This window comes from Giraffa tippelskirchi, chromosome 12 (assembly GCF_054371585.1).
Source record: "Giraffa tippelskirchi isolate mGirTip1 chromosome 12, T2T-mGirTip1v1.2.pri, whole genome shotgun sequence".
In the NCBI taxonomy this organism is placed as follows: Eukaryota; Metazoa; Chordata; class Mammalia; order Artiodactyla; family Giraffidae; genus Giraffa; species Giraffa tippelskirchi.
Genome location: NC_137286.1, coordinates 45,758,392 through 45,780,517, shown reverse-complemented (window position 1 = coordinate 45,780,517; position 22,126 = coordinate 45,758,392). Strand labels below are relative to the sequence as shown.

Below are 22,126 nucleotides of genomic sequence, written 5' to 3'. Positions count from 1 at the left end.
ATGTCTTAGCTGGTAAAGAATCTGCCTGCAGTGCAGGAGACCTGGGCTGGGAAGACCCCCTGGAGAAGGGAAAGGCTACCTGCTCCAGTATATTCTGGCCTGGAGAATACCACAGACTGTATAGTCCATGAGGTCGCAAAGAGTCGGACACGACTGAGCAACTTTCACTAAAAATTAGGAATTCCCTTTAAAATAGTAGTCGGGTGGAGGGCTCTGAACGAAGGCAAGACGTCCAAGGCTAGCTAAGGGGATATCCTGCTGGAGTCTTGACCCCGGTCCTCCTCCCCCTCTGGGGGCTGTGTAGACAGACCCCCAAGCCTTGGCCAGGACCCCGCGCATCTTTGGCTCCGCCCCGCCCACTTCGAGTCTGAGCGGCTGAGCCTCACAGTCACCACGCTCGCCACCACGTTTTGTCCCCACCCCACCCAGGGCTGAGTCCGCTGCACCAGTGGTCTCTCTCCGTCGGTCCACCCCCAGAGGCGCCAGCAGCCGCGCTCGCCACCCTGGGGGCCATCTCTCCAAGGGGCGACCCCCCGACCGGTTGACAGGCCCGCTGCGGGACCATCCTGGCGGCGCGATCCTAGAGGCGTCTCTCTCCTTCGCCTTGGACCTCAGTGTGCCGGTCTGGGAAGGTGGCGTCGGCAGGGACGTCGGAGTCCTGCGCGCGCTTGCATCGAGGTCCCTGCCTCAGCCCGGCTGCGCCCCGCGGCCCCTCCGCGCACCCGGTCCCCTCGGCACCGCGCTCGACTTGCCTGCGGCCGCCAGGCACCCGACCCTGGCCGGCTCCGAGCCTTCTCCCCCGATGGACGAGCCGGACCAGCCACGGACACTGCCCACCAGGGCCTGACTCCTCCTTTCCTCTTCTTTTTAAAGGGAAGTAACCTGACCCGACTACTACTCCCAGGTTAACCCCTGCCGGCCCGCAGCTCCGCCGGGACTCCTCCTCTGCCTGCCCGCAGCCTCCCCGGAGCCCCCCGAGGGAAGCTGCTCCCCCGACGGCCGGCCCGCCGACTCTGGAATTGCTCTTCGGTTCCCCAGGTCTCCAGCTTCCACAACCACTGCCCTTCCCCTGCCCCCCAAACAGTCCCGCCGTGGCCGCAGCCCCAGGGCGCCGCCCCCGCCCACATCTGGACAGCATCTGCCCCTGGGGGAAGGGCACAGAGGCCCACCCTTCGAATTGGGGCGAGGGGAGGGGGAGCCCCACTCATTGAAAAAACAAACCGGGCATCCCCATGGAGATGGCCGGTCGGGATAATTGAATCTCTGCAGCACACAATTTAACTTTCCTGATACCTGGGACTCATCATTAGGAAGGCAGAGAAGCTGCAGGATCTGGCAAAAAAGAAAAAAGCCAGACCAGAGTCAGGATATGCTGCTTCCTTACAGGCTGAGCATCCAGAGGCAAGGCACTCCTCTTCCCTGGGCATCTTTTAACTGGGCAGTATCAGATGATATTTGTACTTTTTCCTTATGGCTGTTGTAACAAATTAACACAAATTTAAAACAACGCACTTATTATTTTAGTTTTGTAAGTGAAGTCCAAAATGGATCTCATCAGGCTATGTATATTCAAGGGTGTCCACAGGGCTTCCTTCTGGACGTGCTACAGAACCTCTTCTGGGTACCCACATTCCTTGGCTTGTGGCACCCTACCATTTTCAAAGTCAGCAGTGGCCCACCCAGTCTTTCTGTCATTGTATTACTCTGACATCAATTCATTTTTTCCCCTCCTGCATCTACTTTAGAGGCTCCTTGTGATTACATTTTGTCCACTCCGATAATCCAAGGTTTCTCCCTATCTTAAGATTAGCTGATTACCCCATTTTAATTTCATCTGCGGTTTTAATTCCTCTTTGCCATATAGCAAAGCATATTCAGAGAATACAGGAATTAGGACAAGGGCGTCTTTGCGGATGGGGCAACCACAACATTCTGCCAACCACAACGTTCAAGACACCTTCCAGAATCTCAGGTTTAAGAGCAAATTTAGAGAGCACCCAATCTAATCGACTTCCTCATCCATTACCGAAATCTGTAGGACAGTTTAGCCCTGCACCACATGGCCCAAAGTGGTTGCTTTTTGACTCCCTTGCACTTGCTCTTCCTTTAGAAACAGCACAGTGGGCTAAGATGCTGTAAGTAGCAACCTTGCTTCCCCTTTCTAATTTGTTTCTGTGGTCTTAAAACCGAATCACAGGTTTATTGGAGAGTAGAATTTTATGTAAAATAAGAATAAGTCTGCTCTGAGTAAGACTCTAGCAGCTCTTTTGTTTGTTTGTTTGGCTGTACCACATCTTAGTTGCAGCATGCGGGATCAGATCTTTTGTATATATATATATATATATATATATATATATATATATTTGTCTTTAGTTTTGGCTGTGCTGGGTCTTCGTTGCTGCCTGGGCTTTTCTCCTGTTGCAGCAAGCTACTCTACAGTTGTGGTGCTCGGGCTTCTCATTGCTGTGGCTTCTCTTTGTTGCAGAACAAAGGCTCTAGGGCATGCATGCTTCAGTAGTTGCAGTGCATGGGCTCTGTAGCTGTTGCAGTAGCTGTGACTCCCAGGTTCTAGAGCACAAGCTCAGTAGTTGTGATGACACAGACTTAGTTGCTCCAAGGCTTGTGGGATCTTCCTAGACCAGGGATTGAACCCATGTCTCCTGCACTGGCTGGTGGAATCTTTACCAATGAGCCACCAGGGAAGCCAAAGAGATCAGATCTTTATAGTTGCAGAATGTGGGATCTAATTACCTGACCAGGGATTGAACCGTGGGCCCCCTACATTGGAAGCATGGAGTCTAGCCCTTGGATCACCAGGGAAGTCCCTCTTGCCGTTACTTTGGGGTTTCCTCCTCTCCCTCCAGTCTCATGCTGCCTGGGCTCCTCCTCTAGCATATTTGACATAATCTCCTCTATGGCTGACAAGACAAAGAAAGGCTCAATGAGGCCATATGGAGAGCATCTTCCATTCGGGGTCCTTGCCTCTCTGACTGAAGGCTCTGAGAGCATTTTGAGAGTAGTACACAAGCCACTGTGGCAGAAGGGCAGATTGACTTTCTGGAGGGCAGTTTGGGGATGGAAATGAAGGTCACTTTCAGGAATTTAGCCTAGTGCAATAGAATATTTATGGAAAAGTATTTTACTGCAGTTTTATTTATAGTTCAGAAAAAATCAGGAATAGCCCAAATATTCAGCTATCGGTGATTGGTTGAGTAAATTATGGTCTTCCCATATGATGAAATACTCTCCCATCATGAAAAACAAATCATATTTTATAACTACTGAATGAAACCATGGGAAAATTTTCTTTTAATCCCGGAGTATGGAAGTCCTTTATAATATTATACAAAACCTGAAGCCTGAAAAGAAAAGATTGATAAATTTGACTACCAAAACAATTTTTTTTTTTCTGCAAAAAACCACCACAAGCAAAATCCAAGGAAAACTTTAAACCTGAGGGGAAAACTGCAACTCATAACATAGGCAAAGGGCAGATTTCTCTAATATGTGAAGAGCCCCCACAAATAATTTTTTTTAATGGTTAAAAAAATTCATTTAATGAATTTATCTGGCTGTGCTGGATCTTATGTGACACGTGGGATCTCTTAGTTGCTGCATGCAAGATCTAATTCCCTGAGCAGGGATGGAACCTGAGCCCCCTGCATTTGGAGTAAGGAGCCTTAGCCACTGGACCACCAGAGAACTCCCCCACAAATCTTTTTAAAATGAACCAAATGGAGGAAAATAGGCAAAGAATATGAAGAAACAGTTAATGGTGATGGAAAGGGAGAAATTTCAATGGGCCCTTAAAGATGTAAAGAGATGCTCAATAACTCATTAAAAAGAGTATCTCCACGGGAATTTCCTGGTGGTCCAGTGGTTAGGGCTCCAGGGCTTTCCACTGCAGGGAGCAAGGGTTCAATCCTTGGTCAGGGACCTAAGATCCCACATGCCTTGTGGCATGGTTAAAAAAATAAATAAATAAAAAGTAAAGATTGTCTCCAAAGATACTATTCTTCACTTATCAGCCCAGCAGGGATAAAGCTTGGAAGCACCATATATTGGCAAGAGTGGGAAGAGAACAAGCACCCACACACATACACAGCCACGCCTCCTCACTGCTGGCTGGTGTGTAAACTGGCTCAACTCGATAGAGGCAATTTGGTAATATTTATTCAACATCTAAACACAGGTCCCTTTGACTCAGCACTTCCACTCCTGGAAACGAATCCTACGGATATTCTCACACACAAGCAACACAGGGACAGATGGTATAAGGATTTTCACTGCAGCAGTGACTGTAGCTGGGAAGGACCTCTATTCCACCAGTAGAGATGGGCTAACTGAATTCTTCTTGTATGTCCATGCAATGGAATGTACTATATAGCTATATGTAACAGAATGTAATATGTAGCTATATGTAATGGAATGTAATACTTAGCTACAAGAAAGAACTAGGATGCTACCTACAGAACCATTTTCAAGGCATGTTGTTAAGAGCAACAGAGGTTTACCGTATAGCACAGGGAACTGTAGTCAATATCTTATAATCACCTATAATGGAAAATAATCTCAACAATAGTATATGTGCGTATGTATAACTGAATTACCTCGCTGTGTACCTGAAACATTGCAAGCCAACTAAAAGTGTGTGAGTATTAGTCGCTCAGTCGTGTCAGACTCTTTGTGACCCCCATTAACTGTAGCCTGCTAGGCTCCTCTGTCCATGGAATTCTCTAGGCAAGAATACTAGAGTGTGTTGCCATTCCTTTCTCCAGGGGATCTTCCTGACCCAGGGATTGAACCTGGGTCTCCTACAAGGCAGGCAGCTTTTTTACTGTCTGAGCCATCAAGGAAGCAACTCAATACAATATATATATATAAAGAAAAATACATAAAAGGGAAGGAGGGAAGAAATATGCTATTTAATTGATTCTAAGATAGTCTAGATTGTAAGGCACACAATTATTTTATGTAACATTATTTTATGTCTCTCCTTTATGAAAGTAACAATGCTACCAATTAAATATGACATGCCATCTCTAAAAAGAAAACAAAAAGACATGTTGTTAAGTAATAAAAGCTGGGTGCAGACTATTGTTCAAGTAGTTTATCAATTGTATTGTAAAAGGGAAAAAGCACACAATTCACTTTACATAATGTGTATAATGGCTCTTTAGATACATAAGAAACTGCAAACTGATTTTTTTGCAGGTGGGCACAGAGCACCTAGAGAACAGGGTGGGAAACAAATTTTTCAATATATCCTTTTGTCCTTTTCAGTGTTGAACCATGTGAATAAGCTGACTATTCAAAATATAAATAAAATTAGAAGTACAAGACAGGAAGGTCAGAGGATTAATAGATTTTATGATATAAAAATGTTTCAACTTTTATGTTTATGAATGAAATGATTTGATGTTTGGGGTTTGCTTTGAAATAATCCAGGTGAGGTGAGGAAAGTCAGGGCTGGTGGCTCAATACAGCATGATTTAAAATAGGGGTGGGACTTCCTTAGTGGTCTAGTGATTAAGAATCCACCTTCCAATGCAGGGGACTCTGGTTCCATCCCTGGTCCGGGAACTAGATCCCACATGCCTTGGGGCAGCTAAGCCTTTGTGCCACAACTTGAGAGCCTGTGCACAGCAACTTAAGACCTGAGGCAGCCAAAAATAAGTAAGTAAAAAAATTTTTTTAAAAAAATAGGGGAGGACTTCCCTGGCAGTCCAGTGGTTAAAACTCCACATTTCCACCACAGGGGGCCCAGGTTTAATTCCAGTTTGGGAAAGATCCCCACCCCACCAACCCAGGAGAGGTGCGGCCAGGGAAAAAGAAGAGCGGGAAAACAGAAATAAATTAATGTTCAGTAGTTGAGGATTGGTTAAATAAATTATGGTTCTCCATGTGAAAAAAAATACCACGCCATCTTTTACAAAGTAATAAATCATGTTTTAGAAGGACTAGAAGAATCTGTTTTATTAATAATTGTGGAGTAGGAAGACTTTTCTAAGTATATATTATATAAAGCTTAGAAGCCACAAAAGGAAAGACAGAAATTTGACTCCACAGAAGCAAAAAATCTCTGCAATGCAAAAACCACCGCAAGCAATGTCAACAGGAAAACTTCATACTGGGGGAAAATGTATTACCCTTATCTTAATCACTATTGGAGCTTAAAAGTAGCTACATTGAGAGTTTATTATATCATCATTATATCTTGTAATAGAGTTAAAAATCATTCAAGTATATACAAACTTGTATGGCAAAAGACAATTGTTACACTGGACTATAATACTTGCAACATATACAACAAAGAATTCATGTCAATAATGTTCAAAAAAGTTCCTACAAGTTGATCTTTAAAAACAAGGACACCACAATTGAAAACTGGCAAAACTCATAGAAGAGGAAATAAAAAAGGCCAACCGTCACATGAAAAGATGATCTACCTTAGTTATATCCAGGAAATACAATTTCGAAACAATGAGATGTCATTTTTTGCCCATGATACTGGCAAAGGTTTAGACTATCGATAGCATCTAGAGCTAGCCAGGATGTGGGGAACTCACATTTTCATATGCTTTTGGAGCTCTTGGGAAATGCTCTGACCATCTGAGAAAGCAAAATGGCAAGACCTATTCACAATTTGGCCACCTAATGCAAAGAGCCAACTCATTGGAAAAGACTCTGATGCTGGGGAAGATTGACAGCAAAAGGAGAAATGGGTAGTAGAAGATGAGATGGTTAGATAGCATCACCGACTCAAAGGACATGAATTTGAGCAAACTCCAGGAGATAGTGAAGGACAGAGGAGCCTGGTGTGCTTCAGTCCATGGGGGTGGCAAAGAATCAGACACGACTTAGCGACTGAACAGCAATAAATTAACAATTCACATGTATATCCCCTTTGACCTAGTGACTCTGCTTTGGCAGAATTTATCCCAAACCCAGGGGAAACACAACCAGAACTCAAAAGATGTGGAGGAGGAGGTTATTGCAGAATTCGTTGTTACGGAAAGAAAAAAAAAGAGAAAAAGGCCAGAGTGTCCATAGAGTGCCATTTAAACAAAGTATTGGGTTGGCCAAAAAGTTCCCTTGGGTTTTTCCAACTATGGATAGGTTGGAAGCTGGGGTTGGGGGAAGTTGGGTTTTGGGGATGAGAGGGGAGGGAACCAGAGTGTCGCTTGGGCTGGGGAGAATGGTGCTGGAGTCAGCACTTCTTGGAGCTGAGAATATTTTTTTTCTTTTATTATTTCTTGTTGCTGTTGTTTGCAAGAATTCAGTTTGGGTTTTATTATAAAATTGATCAAAAACACATTTTTTGGAAAAAAAAAAAAAAGGACAAAGAGCAGCTTTTAGAGCAGACTGTCTGGGCAAGACCGGAAGTGGGAAAGAGCCTAAAGAGCCTATTGTTGTTGTGGAGCCCAGCGGGGTCCCAGGCGTGGAAGGGACAGGATGGACTGGGAAGCTAGGGGGAGGCGCAGAGGTCCCTGAGGAGGGGTGAGAAGGGAGGGACAGGCCAGGAGGGCAGGGAGGCAGGCTCCCAGCCTAGGGCTCCCTCTCCACCTCCACCCTCCATGCCCTGGCCACAGGCTGCCCCCAGAAGCCCCCCAGGGGCAGGACAGAGTGCTCGAAAGGAGGTCAGCTTTACAGGCAGATACGTGGTTTCCAGTCAGGGTCTGATATAAGCTAGGCAACTATCTTGGGTGTTTACTTAGCCTGGCCTTTACCTTCCTCGTCTGTAAAATGGGAAGAGCCTCTTGTAGAGCTGTTGTGAGAGTTACTCAAAAGCTGTGCGTGGTGTTTACTGACGTCCGGCCCACGGGAGGCCTCAGTAATGATTTCCCCCCGTGGTGATGTCTGTGCAGGGCCCACTTGATGTCTTTGGCACACTTGGCATGGCCCATGCCTCCTCTGGCTGTGACTCTCCTTTGGGCACGTCAGCCTCCTCCTCTAGAAACGCTCAGCTCCGAGGGGATTTCCCCTTCCGCCTTCTCGGCCAGCCCGCCGGCATCTCTTCCCAGCCCCTTCCGTCTCCTGAAAGTGCCCTTTTCCTGAGTTCCCTCCTGGACCCTGACTCTCCCATCCACTCTGAGAGCGCCAAACTTCTGCCCATGTCCCACCCACAGTCTTTTCCATCCATCCCCTTCTGCAGGCCTTCCTTCTGCACCCCCAGCCTGCACCCACTGCCTTCCACCTGCCGATCTGTGAGTCTCCTTTCCCTGTGCAGTGGGTGAACCTCTGTAACTGCCCGTTTTCACCCCCTACTGATGGTTTCCATGGGCTTCTGTGACAAATCTCCACACACTGGGTGGCTGAAAACAACAGTAGTGCATTACTCACAGATCTGGAGAGTGACCAGTCTGAAATCACAGTGTCAGCAGTGCTCCCTCCGAAGGCTCGGGAAGGGTGCTTCCGTGGCTTGTCCAGACTCTGGTGCCTCCAGGTGGTCTTTGGCCTGTGGTTGTCTCACTCCAGTCTCTGCCTCGGCTCACAAGGCCCTCAACTCTGCGTATCTCTTATAAGGACACTTGTCATTGGATGTAGGGTTCATCTGAATAATCCAAGATAATCTCATTTAGATAACTAACTTAATTACGTCGTGTGTACTAAGTCGCTTCAGTCAAGTCCGCCTCTTTTCGACCCTATGGAACGTAGCCCACCAGGCTCCTCTATCCATGGAATTCTCCAGGCAGGAATACTGGAGTGGGTTGACGTTTTCTACTCCAGGGGATCTTCCCGACCCAGGGATCAAACTGGGGTCTCCTGTACTGCAGACAGATTCTTTACCATCTGAGCCGTGAGGGATGCCCATATAATTACATCAAATTCCCTTTTTTCCAAATAAGGTCACATGAACAGTTTCCAGAGATTAGAGCTTGGACATATCTCTTGGGGGGACATCACTGAACCCAGTACACTCAGCAGTGTCCTGAGGCCTTCCTCAGCCCCGAACCCCAGTCTCTTCCAGGCCAGCCCCCGTCTACTCCCCACGTGGCTCACCTGAAGCTCACCCACCGCTCATCCCCAGCCCTGCCCCACAGCCTTCCCCCCACCTCCCACACACACCCAGCACCAGAGGGAAAGTCGCAGGCATCCTCCCCACCCATAACCTTCACAGCCCGTGGGAGACCTGCTCCAACCTTTCTGGCCCCCAGGGCTTCCTCTTCTTGCTCTGGCAGCCTGAGACCTTCTCTTGAACTTCCTTCTCTGAAGCCCCAGACACTGGACAGTCGGCCCCTTCTCAGCCCCTGGGACCTTTCCACTCCCAGGCCTTCACTTTCCTCACACATGAAGAGGAGAATCTGAGAGGCCCCTCAGGCTTCAACGTTCTGGAATTTCTCCTCTTCAGAGCCCTCAGGAGGCTGTGGGGCCTCCGCCACAACGCCCCACCCCACCCACACCTTCCTCGAGGCCCAAGCTGTTTCCGAAAGAAGTCAACCTGACCTTGGCCTTAGTTATGGGAAACGGGTCTGTCCTCTCCCTAGTACTTAGATCTGCACAAAATGTGGCCCCCAAGACAGGCTATCCACAGGAGAAGTGGGGCTATGGGACTAGAGGTCACTGGAGCCTACACCAGGCTCCTGTCTGCACCCGGCTGGAGGTTTCAGGAAAGGGTCAGCCCAGACCCTGCGTCCAACACTGATACTTGCAGGGGGTGGGCTGTGTGGACAGCGGCAGGTGAGGATCAGGCTTTGTAACTGGGCTGTGACACTTATTGTTGTTCAGTCACTCAGTCATTTCTGACTCTTTGCAACCCCATGGACTGCAGCACGCCAGGCTTCCCTGTCCTTTCCTATCTCCCAGAGTTTGCTTAAACTCATGTCCATTGAGTTTATGATGCCATCCAACCATCTCATCCTCCGTTGTCCCCTTCTCCTCCTGCCTTCAATCTTTCCTAGAATCAGGGTCTTTTCCAATGACTCTGCTCTTTGCATCAGGTGGCCAAAGTATTGGAGCTTTAGCATCAGTCTTTCCAATGAATATTCAGGACTACTTTCCTTTAGGATTGACTGGTTTCATCTCCTTGCAGTCCAAGGGACTCTCAAGAGTCTTCTCCAACACCATAGTTCGAAAGCATCAATTTTTCAGTGTTCAACTCTCTTTATGGTCCAACTCTCACATCCGTACATGACTACTGGAAAAACCATAGTTTTGACTAGACATGACACTCATTAGCTGGGCAAGAAACTTCTCTGCAGGTAGTAATAGCACTTTACCTCTCGGGGTTGTGGTAAGGATTAAGTGAGGGAATACATGAAAAACTGATCAGGTGGCTGGGCTCTAGGCATGATAACCATTTTATCACTGTCCTTACAGGCAGCCCAGGGCTTCCAGTCTCTGTCTGGGCTTGCCTCTCCCTTCAACCCCAGACCTGAGCCTCCTGACCAAGACCCTAGGGCTCAGTGATGTGATGATTAAATGTTTTAACAATCCACAGGTGAGGGGGATGTGGGGTGCTTGAGGGGTTAGTGTTGATTTAGCTTCTTCCCATCTCTACACCGGAGAAGGCAATGGCAACCCACTCCAGTACTCTTGCCTGGAAAATCCCATGGACGGAGGAGCCTGGTAGGCTACAGTCCATGGGGTCGTGAAGAGTCGGACACGACTGAGCGACTTCACTTTCACTTTTCACTTTCATGCATTGGAGAAGGAAATGGCAACCCACTTCAGTATTCTTGCCTGGAGAATCCCAGGGACAGGGGAGCCTGTTGGGCTGCCATCTATGGGGTCGCACAGAGTCGGACACGACTGATGCGACTTAGCAGCCGCAGCATCTCTACACAGTCCATGGAATTCTCCAGGCCAAAATACTGGAGTGGGTAGCCTTTTCCTTCTCCAGGGGATCTTCCCAACCTAGGGACTGAACCCAGGTCTCGTGCATTGCAGGTGGATTCTTTACTAGCTGAGCCACAAGGGAAGCCCCTTCCCATCTCTAGGGTGTAAATAATCCTTCCGGTCAGAATGAATTCAAGCTACCAAAGGAAGAGGAGTTGGGAAGAGACGGTCTCTACCTAATAGACATGATGGTGCACAGAACTGAAAGAGCATGAATACTGGTCAGAAGTGGGAACATAACAGAGAAGGGCTGAATAAAATGTAGCAAATCACACACGTGTGTGCTAGGTCACTTCAGTTGTGTCTGACTCTTTGCAACACCATGGACTGTAGCCCGCCAGCCTCCTCTGTCCATGGAATTCTCTAGGCGAGAATGTTGGAGTGGGCTGCCATCCCCTTCTCCCGGGGATCTTCCTCACCCAGGGATCGAATCCGTGTCTCTTACACCTCCCGCATTGGCAGCCGGGTTCTTTACCACTAGCTCTTTACATACTGACATGAAATGATCTCCAAGGCAGATTCAGTGCAGGAGAAGAATACCTACATGCATGGTTTGCTACAACTTTGTGCCTTAAGGGAAAAAAGATTACAGATCTGTGTTTGCCCAATTATGCAGAGTATTTCTATAAGGATTCACGAAGAACTCCTTCCCACGGGGTATACTTCTCAATTCAAGCCATGCCAACTAATACAGTTAAAAAAGTCCAAGAAAGTACAGACTGATGTCCAAGTGGGGCCTCACCAGAGAGGAATGAAGAGGATGCCATTGATGATGTTCAGCTGATCCAAGACGCTGGGCATGTGCTGTGAACCGGGCGGCACAGGCAGGGTGAGCCACTGCGTAGCCAATCACACACAGAAGAAATGGGAACACAGGCGGTGGTGGCAGCTAGTCCTGGCTTACCATCACTGCTGCTGTCAGTTCTAGGGACTCCCACCTGGGCAAGTATTCCATCCAGTCACTCCCTCTACAGCCATTTTTATCATTTGTTACAAACCCAGACCCTTCCATCTTTGCTACAGGTTTCCAAACTCTGGGAAAAAAAAAAAAAAAGAAGTGGGAACATAATTAGGAGGTCATGAGTTTTGAGTATTATGACCTTTGCATTTTACATATTTGAATTAATTGTAAACATATATAATTTAATTTTTGATCATGGCTATGTTTTCCTGCTATCTGGAAATACTGACTCTAAAGGACTCCTTTGGCTGTTTGGTTGCATAAACACTTCTTTGCTTTCCTTTAATTTCCTTTAACTCTGTAGCAAACTTCTAATATTCCATCTCTCTTCAGACTGTGGGAATTCTATGGCAGAATTCCTGTGTTGAATGGACTGAGGACCATTAGATCACCAAAGTATCAAGTGGTCACTGGGAGCTGACATTTCTGCAGAAGCAGCCCTAACTTACTCTAGTTGTCCTGATGATAACCAGAGGGTATCAAAGTGGAAATGATACAGGACTATCTGAAGATACTGTTCTCTACTAGCCTTCCTTCTTCTCCTTTTTTTGGTCCAGTAAGTGAGAAAGTAAAAAAAAATTACTAAAATTCAGAGTTTTAAAATTTCTCTGTTTTTCAATTCAACAAATGCTTATTGAATTCCTCCTGGGTGGTAACTTTTAGCAAGGGAAAATTAAAACTTGTTTGGGGTTATGCGGAGTGTTCTGCATGTCTGGTTTATATTCCGATTGATGGGGAAGAAAATAACGGCTATGCTTAGCAACTGATTCGTGAAATTCCTGAACGTTTAAGTCAGCCCTCCCAAGTGGGTACCAGTCGGCTCCAGAACCCCGCCGCTGCCATGTTGTGCCCACTCTCCCAGGAGACGTGGGGCTGCTCTGAAAACTGTGGGGCCCGGCATCTGCCTACCTCCCCAACGAGGGGGCTCTTGGGGAACACTGTGTTTAAGCAGGGGCTGTCTCTGGGGTTCCGTAGGTGGGCTGTATTCAGACCTGGGGGCTCTCACTGCTGGGCCCTTGGCCTGCCACTCAGACTCCTTCGGGATTAAAAGGCACAGGTTCTGAATTCGGGCACACCTGGTTCAAACTCTGGATCCAGCCTGTAAGAGCTGAGCGACCCTCAGCAAGTAATTTAATCCCAAAGAGGCTCATTTTCCTCATCTGTAAAATAAGGATAAGAATTTTATTAGAATTCTAGTCTAGCAGAGTTGGATTTTCCTTAAAAACCGTTTACTGAGGTATACCTGACATACAACAAACTATATATAAAGTCTGTAAGTTCTGGACTTCCCTGATGGTCCGGTGGTTAAGAGTCCGCTCTTCCAGTGCAGAGTGTGGATTTGATCCCTGGTCAGGGAACTGATACCACATGCCACATGGCCCAGTCAATAATAATAACAACATAAGTCCATAAGTTCTGACACATGTATGTTCATGTAACCATCTCCACAATTAATATAAGAAACATATCTGTCACCTCAAAAGTTTTCTCATGCCCTTTCATAATCCCTCCCTCTTGCCCCGCTCTTTCTGATCAGGTCTCTTTTTCATTCATTCATTCTCCTCACTGAAGCCAGAGTAAAATGGGATACATACACCTCCCCCGTGCCCAACACACACACACACACACACACACACACACACACACACACAAAACCACCCCCTCCCAGATTTCCTGCTGTCCTCAGGATGGCCTCCAACCTATTCCTTGCCTCTGAGGCCCCAGCTCTCAGTCACCTCCCAGATCTCAGCCTCCACTCCTGTCCTCAGCTACCTGTAAGCCTTTGGTGTGCCCAGTTATCACTCTCTCTAGCCTTCCAGACTCTGCACGAAGCGGCTGATTCCTTGATGAGTGACTGGGTGGCATTGATCCAGGAGATCTTTCCCCACCACCTACAAACAAGCTCAAACCCCTAAACTTGCGGCACCAGCTCTGTCTACAGATGGATTTGAGAGTTGAAAACACAGGGGTCTCTTCTAGTCTAAGAGGATGGTGTGGTAGGTGGGAGAAAGACCAACTGGTGACTAGGACGATGCTAGCAACAATGACCTAACATTTATTCAGCTCACACTATGGGCACTATCCTCAGTGCTTCCTAGGGACAAATTCTTTTTTTTTTTTTTAAACCTGTATGTTACCATTGTTAATAATTTTATTTTTTGGTTGTGTTGGGTCTCTGTTGCAGTGTGGATTTTTTTTTTTCTCTAGTTTCAGGGATTGGGGTCTACTGTAATTTCAGTGCACTGATTTCTCATGCGGTTGCTTCTCTTCATACCATGGGCTCTAGGGCGCGTGAGTTCAGTAGTTACAGATCCCGGGCTCTAGAGCACAGCCTCAGTAGTTTCACGTGGGTTTAGTTGCTCTTCAGCATGTGGAATCCTCCTACGTTGGGGATCTAACCCATGTCTCCTGCATTGACATGTGGACTCTACCACTGAGCCACCAGGGAAGCCCTGTATGTTATTTTTTTTTAATAGAAGTATATCAAGCCTAGAGAAAAATACAAAAAAAAACCCCAAATCATAAATGAGGAACTTCAGTGAAGCTTCACAAAGAGCACCCAGCTGAAGAAAATGAGCATTCTCAGCACCAGGAACCCCACCCCGGCCCCTTCTTCTCTTTCTAGGCCGACACCCACTGTCCCAGCTTCTAAAACCATACATCCATTTTTCCTGTGTTTGAAGTGGCAATAAATGAACCCATACAACCTACGTGGTTTTCGGCCTAGCTTTCTATGCTTGGTGTTGTGTTTCTTAGATATCTCCACCTTGTTATATGTAGTTGTAGTTCTTTCTTGTGGCTTTGTAGTATTCCAGGGTACTTATTTATTCATGTATTCCCTTTTTTAAAGTTTTTTTTTTTTTTTAATGTGGACCACTTTTTAAATCTCTATTGAATTTGTTGCAATATTGCTTCTGTTTTTTTATGTTTTGGTTTTTTGCCCATGAGGCATGTGGGATCTTAGTTCCTCGACGAGGGACAGAACTTGCGCTCCCAGCGTTGGAAGTGTGGAGTCTTAACCACTGGACCGCCAGGAAGGGCCCATGTATTCCCTTCTTCGTGGGCATCTGGTTATACCCAGTTTTTGGTGATTACACATAGTGCATTTTTTTGTCCCCGTCTTCCAGAGGACATGAACATTTGCTTGGCGTCAGTGAGTCATAGGATAAGCATGCACTAACTCCAGTGGATTCCACCAGTTTCCCACCAGCTGTGTACAGGGTTCTGGATTAACTGCTAATCCCTAGGACAACCCACTGCATGCAATGTGGTGGGCGGTGGTGTCTCTTCCCCACTAGCTCAGCGAGCTCCCCACTGTGTGATGCTGAGCCAGCCCCTCTACTTGCTGGTCTCTGGACCTGAGCTCCACCGATCAGAGGCACTGCTAGGCGTCTGTCTCTTCATGGAAGGCCAGCAGGGTCTGCAGCCCCAGGTCCAGCGCTGGCAATGCTGGTGGCATACTCCCGAGAATAGTCTTCCTTGTGACCTGGTCAGCCGTTTTAGGCTTTCCATCCTCCTGTTGAGCCTCCCCAATAACCCTTTAGTAAGCTTCTGGGTCAGTTCTATTGTTTGCAATCAAAAACTTTGACTGATTCAAGGAAGCTGTTTTAATCCTATTTCACAGATGAGGAAACTGAAGCAGAGAGAGGTTAGGTATGTTGCCCAAGGCCACAGAGCTGGCAAGTGAAGCCAGGATTCAAACCCTGTTTACCTCCCATTCAGGGTTTTCTTTACGTCTCTATAAGTGTGTTCTCATACACTATTCTTGCAACTAGGAAGAAAGTGAGGGTCGTGTCTGACTCTTTGTGACCCTGAATTCTCCAGGCCAGAATACTGGAGTGGGTAGCCTTTCCCTTCTCCAGGGGATCTTCCCAACCCAGGGATTGAACCCAGGTCTCCGGCATTGTGGGTGGATTCTTTACCAGTTGAGCCACAAGGGAAGTCCAAGAATACTGGAGTGGGTAGCCTATTCCTTCTCCAGTGGATCTTCCCGACCTAGGAATTGAACCGGGGTCTTCCGCATTGCAGGAGATTCTTTACCAACTATCAGGGAAGAAGTAGGCACTAAATGACACACTCAGGCTCACATGGGGAATCAAGAAGCCAGGCCCCATGACTCCCTCCCACAGAGCCCTCAAGCCCGGAGTGGGTGTGGAGCTCCATGCACGTTGAGAGAGAAACAGCAGAGGTGTTCATTCATTCACTCACGAATAATCATTTAACTGGTAGCAAAAGTGGGTCAGGTGCTGTGCTAGGCACAGCAAAAACAGCAAAAAATAGTCAAAAAAAAAAAAAAGAGTTTGACGTTACCAACATCATGATGTCAGTTTGATAAGCACCAAGAGAAACAGGGAAGGGCAGGGAAGGTCTGACAGTGACATTTGTGCAAAGACTCTCCTGAAGTAAGGGAGTGAGGGAGACCTGAAGACAGGCGGAGGGGATGGCCAGGGCCAAGGCCGGGCCTGGCCTGCAATCTGAGGCCTTTCTGGGACCACAGGAGCCCAGGGCGGCTCAGCGGGGCTGGGCTGGGGCTGGAGTGGGTGACTTGACAGGAAAGGATTGTCACCCTGAGCACTGTGGCTCAGGGAGGGGCCTGACAGGGAGAGTCCGCTGCTGTGGGCTGCCAACCTGTGCCAAGTAACTTGCAATGCCAGGTGGTATTACCATATCACTTGCCAGTTTGGCACAGACCTTGGACCCAGGGATTCCTTCTAATCTTGTAATATCATTGTGCACTTTAAACAGCAGATGGGTTGGTTGACACTTCCTAGGGTCCAGGCAGGGGGCCAGCTGGTGGAAAAGAGGCAGGTAAAGACTGGGGAAACTCAGTTAAAAAAAAAAAAAGAAGGAATTTCAGCAGAAAACACCCAGGAGTGCCCAGGCCAGCATCTGAGTGGGAGCCACTTTCCGGTAGAGCAGCTGTACCTGCTGGACACACAAAAGAAGTTCCAGAAAAGCTGGCTCAGCACTCGGCAAATCAAATCCTATCTTGCCTCAGTTTAGATAAGCTCTTTCCTAGCAAGAAAGGCTTATCTCCCAGGCCATGCATGTTGCCGTCTACGGTGTGCAGCTACCCTCTGCCTGCCAGCCAGAGTGAGATTCGTGAGGTCTACGGTCAGCTGAGGAGCCACTTGGAGGCTTGGAGAGGGGGCCCAGTGTCAAATGCTTGGGTCTGGGTGGCTAGAGGGAAACTTCACTCCCAGGTTGCCCAGGGCCAAGGTAGTGACCTTCTGCAGTGGGTGCTCTGGCTTGTAGCTGTCTCTGGACCTCCAGTTTCACTGCCAGTTCATAATTGTCAAGGGATGGGGTATGAGAAGGTTCCTTGTCCCTCCCACCTCATGGCCCAAGTGGGAAGAGGCACGCTGAGTCACCAAGCCACAACTGCAACCAACCAGGCCCTGTGCAGGCCAGCGGAGGATGGAGCTGGAGTAGCTCCAGGTGTGGCAGCCTCCTGGCTTCTCCTCTCTGTTGCCACAGGAGAGGCAGGAGCATTATGGACCACCAGTAGCATCGCCAAGCCCTGGTCTGGCACCTCCACTCGTCAGTGCTTGAGCCAGGCCTAGTTTGTAGATATTTTGAATATCATCTGAGCCTGGGGAGTCCATGGATCCAGTCTTTGAGAAATTTACCTGGCTCCCTTTCTCAGCTGCCTCTAAGGTGCTTAGTCCCTCAGAGGAAGCTCGGGTCACGCTGCAGAGAGGCCCTCACTTCACCCAGTGTCCAGCACCTTGCCCAGCAGGGCCTGCTTCACGTTTGCTTGTATCATGGCCTCCATCTTGAAGCTCGCCTGCATCTAACTCAGCCCTCAACCTGCACAACGAGGTGACAGTCACGGAGAAGCAATGCCTTCATTAAGCAGCTGGTATAAACGTTGACCCTTTCTGGCCAGGACAGTTTGCCAAGGATCTGGCCAGTGTCGACACTGTGAGCCTCGTGTGCAGGGCAGGGGCTGGTGGGCTTGCCCAGTGCCTGGGGCTACAGCTGCAGGAGTTCCTGCCGCCCCGACCACCTGAGAAGACAGCCGAGAAAGAGGGGCCTGAGGAGTCTGATAGTGACATGGGCTTTGGGCTTTTGACTAAACTTCTTTTGTAACATGTTCGATAAAAAGCTGAACTCTTAAAAAAAAAAATGAATAAAGTACAAATTGACCAGTACCTCCTCCTCCTTTCTCTTATGTCAGTGAAGTCGCTCAGTTATGTCCGACTCTTTGTGACCCACATGGACTGTAGCCTATCAGGCTCCTCCATCCATGGGATTTTCCAGGCAAGAATACTAGAGTGGGTTGCCATTTCCTTCTCCAGATTATGTCAGCTGTGCCTTTATTCCCTCGGTCTGTCAAAGGCATTTGTTATCACCAATACAGGAGATAACCTTCAACCTGCCCTCTTAGAGGTGTGGCCCGATCCTAGGTGGCAGTTGCTCTCAGGAGGCCAGGCTGATATCAATGTTGAAAAAAAGAAAGGTTAGCTCCTGAGAAAGCCCAAAGCTCCCATGTCTCATGGGAAACATGAGGTCCCAACTCTCGGCCAGGCCCGTATGGCCAGAGATCCTCATCCCAGTCCTGGCCAAGTGCCGACTCCTGCCACTGTGCCTTCGGGGTCTCTCCATGGCCATGTCCCCCGCCCTTCTGGTCCCACTAATCACACATTCATTCTCTATTGCCTTCAAACCCCTCACTGTAAGGGAAGCTTCACTTTCCAGATTCCACTACTTCCCCTACAGCTTTATCCAGTGGTGGCCTGTAAATGTGGGCTTCCCTGGTGGCACAGACGGTAAAGAATCTGCCTACAGTGCAGGAGACTTGGGTTCAGTCCCTGGGTCAGGAAGATCCCCTGGCTAAGGGAAAGGTAATCTACTCCTGTATTCTTGCCTTGAGAATCCCATGGACAGAGGAGCCTGGTGGGCTACAGTCCATGGGGTGCATTGTGGGGGCGGGGAGGCAGGCCAGCAGGTTCTGTCCCCAGCAGCCATCTGCAGCCCCACCTTTGAGGCCTTCTGCCAGGACTCGGGCACCATGGACTTTGGTCTCTGCATCCCAGCACCACCAAACCTCTCCTAGCTAACTGCATCTACTTCAGTTCTCATTCCCTCTGCAAAAGACTCAGTGGTGACAGCAGCCTGTGTTTACGGACTCTTCCGCGGTCTTCATCAATCCTCAGTTAACCCTCAAACACCTCCCAAGGCAGGAATTATTGGCACCCTTTTATGGATGCGGATGCTGACCTTCCAAAGAAGGCTCTGTACATCACAGAGCTGGATTGTGACCCACACTCTCACACGACCACCTTGTGGTCTAGACCTGCCCCACCACTAGGCTAACCACCCCTTCCAAGTTCCCTCATTCGCTTCCTCCCTTAGGGAACCTGGCAGGGGCAACGGCAGGACCGAGAGAGCCCATCTCCTCTGTCTCCACTCCTTGGCCTCTTGCAGGGGCCCGTCCCACTGAGAGTCCTCCCTTGACTTGTGACTCTCCTCTCCCTTCCTCTAGGCACAGGCTCAGCCCTCAACCTTCTCCTCTCCTCCCTTGGCCACATGACTTGCCCCTAAGGCTTCAACCACCCACTCTCTGGGATGCATGTTCGTTTCATCTCTGCCCTCTCCAGGGTTCCCAGCTGGCTGGCAGACATCTACCCCAGATACTGTCAGGCAAGTCCAGCTTCACACACCCACTTCCAGACTCTGGTCTTCCTCCCTCCCAAACCACCTCCTGCTCTCGTGTAACGGCCACCTGGGCTCCACTGTCATCAGCTTTCCCTTTCTCCTCTCCCCCTCGCTCCACAGGCCATCACCTGGTCCCTCTCTACCGGCGGTTCCCAATGCCATTACCCAAAACGCTGACTGAGCACGGGGCCCTCGGGAGTAGAAGCTACGAATGACTGCTAGAATGATTTACCATTGGTCTAAACCGCTCCCTCATTCCACTGTTATTTACTGATACATACCACGCACACTGTTCACAGCAGCTGGGACACAGAACTCAGCACGAGAGACAAGAGCCCACCTTTGAGGGGCATACATTCTAGTAGGGGAGGTGAATATAAACAACTCTAACACACAGGACATCAGAGTCCCATGGAAAACGGGGTGGTCTGGGAGGCCCTGCCTCCCTACAGAGGATGGCTGGGTATAGAGGGCTGGGGTCAACCACCAAGTTCAAAGGGAACAGAATTCAGGAAAGTACACTCTGTTTTGGTAATAAAACTCCAGAGGCTTGTTTCCTCATCTTTTAAATTGGAAACACTTGTCGCTACCAGCGATTGGGGTGGGAGGTGCTTGATGGCTTGGGGGAACTGAGTGGGAGTTTGGCTCAACAGCCTTTCCTTATTTTTTGGACCTCATGAATGTACTGCCTTTTAAAAACATGAATTCACTGAAATAGGAAAGAACTTAATCTTTGGGGAAAGAGTAATCACATCTATGGAACCGTTTCTTAAAGGAGGCCTGTCCATCTGCTAAATGCTGCTAACACTGCAGATGTAGGATCTCCAGTGCTCCCTAGGGGGCATCAACTTAACCACAAGGTCAGCCGTTCGTAAGCCTGTGGCACCAGGCTCACAATGACCACAGTGAGATGGACACCCTTCTGGTGGCAGGGCAGGAGACTTGGGAAGCTGAAGGCCAGGATGTTTGCTGCTGCTGCTGCTGCTAAGTCGCTTCAGTCATGTCCAACTCTGTGCGACCCCAGAGACGGCAGCCCACCAGGCCCCCAACCCCGGGATTCTCCAGGCAAGAATACTGGAGTGGGTTGCCATTTCCTTCTCCAATGCATGAAAAGTGAAAGTGAAGTCGCTCAGTTGTGTCCGACTCTTCGTGACCCCATGGACTGTAGCCTACCAGGCTCCTCCATCCATGGGATTCTCCAGGCAAGAAGACTGGAGTGGGTTGCCATTTCGCCAACATCCTCCTCCCAAGGTCTTGCCCATCCCTAAGAGGTTCTCTCCTGGCTATCACTCTCTCCCGATCTTTATCTGAGGTCACCAATCACTGCTGCATCCTATCTGGAAACCCACAGACCACACTAAGGACATCCCCTACGAAATACTGGTCCACAAGACAGGATTTAGCTAGCAGCCTGGTTTCAGCCTAACTCTTCCTTCTCTGGTGAAGTTGGGGCCCGAGAGGGCTTCCCTGAGCTGGCTCCATGGAGGTGGAGGTGGTAGGGACGAAAGGCTGGCTCTGTAAGTGGCAGAGGCCTGAATGACAAGGACTTGAGAAGATTCGAGATGTCCTAACAGTCCTCAATGTAACAAGCACAGGGCCACGATCAGGCCTAGCGGAACAGGGGGTCATTAGGTACGCTGCGTGGACTGAATGCTTGTTGGTGGTATTCAGTTGCTGGGTCATGTCTGACTCTTGGTGACTCCATGGACTGCAGCACGCCAGGCTTCCCTGTCCTTCATCTCCTGGAGTTTGTTCAAATTCATGTCCATTGAGTTGGTGATGCCATCTATCTCACTGTGTCCTCCCCCAGATTCATATGCTGACATTCAGGTCCCTATGTAAATGTATCTGGAGATGGGGCCTTTGAAAGGTGATTAGGTCTGGGTGACATCATGAAGGGGAACCCCAATGGTGGGTATGGTGCCCTTATGCGGGGATGGAGCCTAGGGCTTTCTTTTCAACATGTGAGGACAGAGCAAGGATATGGCCTTTTGTGATACAAGAAGTTGGTCCACACTAGGCACCAAATCTGCCAGCACCTTGACCGTGACCAGCTTGTGGAACTGTGAGACATTGTTCTTTAAGCTACCTGGTTTATGGTATTTTTGAGATAGCAGCTTGAAGACAGGATGTTTGGAGCATGGACAGCAGGGCACAGTGGGGTCAGCTGGGGTTGGGAGATGAGTTACTGTTAAATATTCCATATAACACAAAGTCACTGACTCCAGTCTCCACAAATTCAGGCTGCCAGTCAGATGTAACCTGAGCATTTGACACTCAGCAGAGACAGCTGCAAGGGGCAGAGCCTCTTTTCTCTCCATCTTTGGGGGCCTAGAACTGGGCCTGGCACTCAGCAGGCACTTAGAAATTGAATGATGGAAGAATATGAGTTTTATTAGTGGCAGTGAGCACTGAAAACCCAGTGTTCTGTACCACTTTAGGAAACCCTGAGTGTGAGCCACGCAGGACCAAGGACCCCCAAATTCAAACCTAGCCCCTCTTTTCACAACTGACATCTCTCAGCAGCAATATGTGTCCCTCTCTGAAAAAAGGCCAATGAGGATTTCCTCTTATTATTAAAGTTTATGGCTTTGCTGATACCAGGCCAGAAGTTGATTTGCAGGCAACCTTAAGTAGTTAATGAACAATTACTGTGGCTCATCC

At 48.6% G+C, this 22,126-nt stretch overlaps 1 protein-coding gene across 1 annotated transcript in view; it reads right to left on the bottom strand.

Annotated features, from left to right (window-relative positions):
• Positions 1-14,290, bottom strand: part of ANPEP (alanyl aminopeptidase, membrane) — a 42,977-nt gene extending 28,687 nt beyond the window's left edge. Inside the window, exons 1-5 of the mRNA XM_081547104.1 lie at positions 14,076-14,290; positions 12,877-12,960; positions 11,744-11,873; positions 11,582-11,643; positions 8,344-8,554 (exon numbers count right to left, since the gene is read on the bottom strand). The gene's annotated coding sequence lies outside the window, so the exon portion shown is untranslated. The remainder of the gene's footprint in view (positions 1-8,343; positions 8,555-11,581; positions 11,644-11,743; positions 11,874-12,876; positions 12,961-14,075) is intronic.
• Between the last annotated feature and the right edge of the window lie 7,836 nt (positions 14,291-22,126).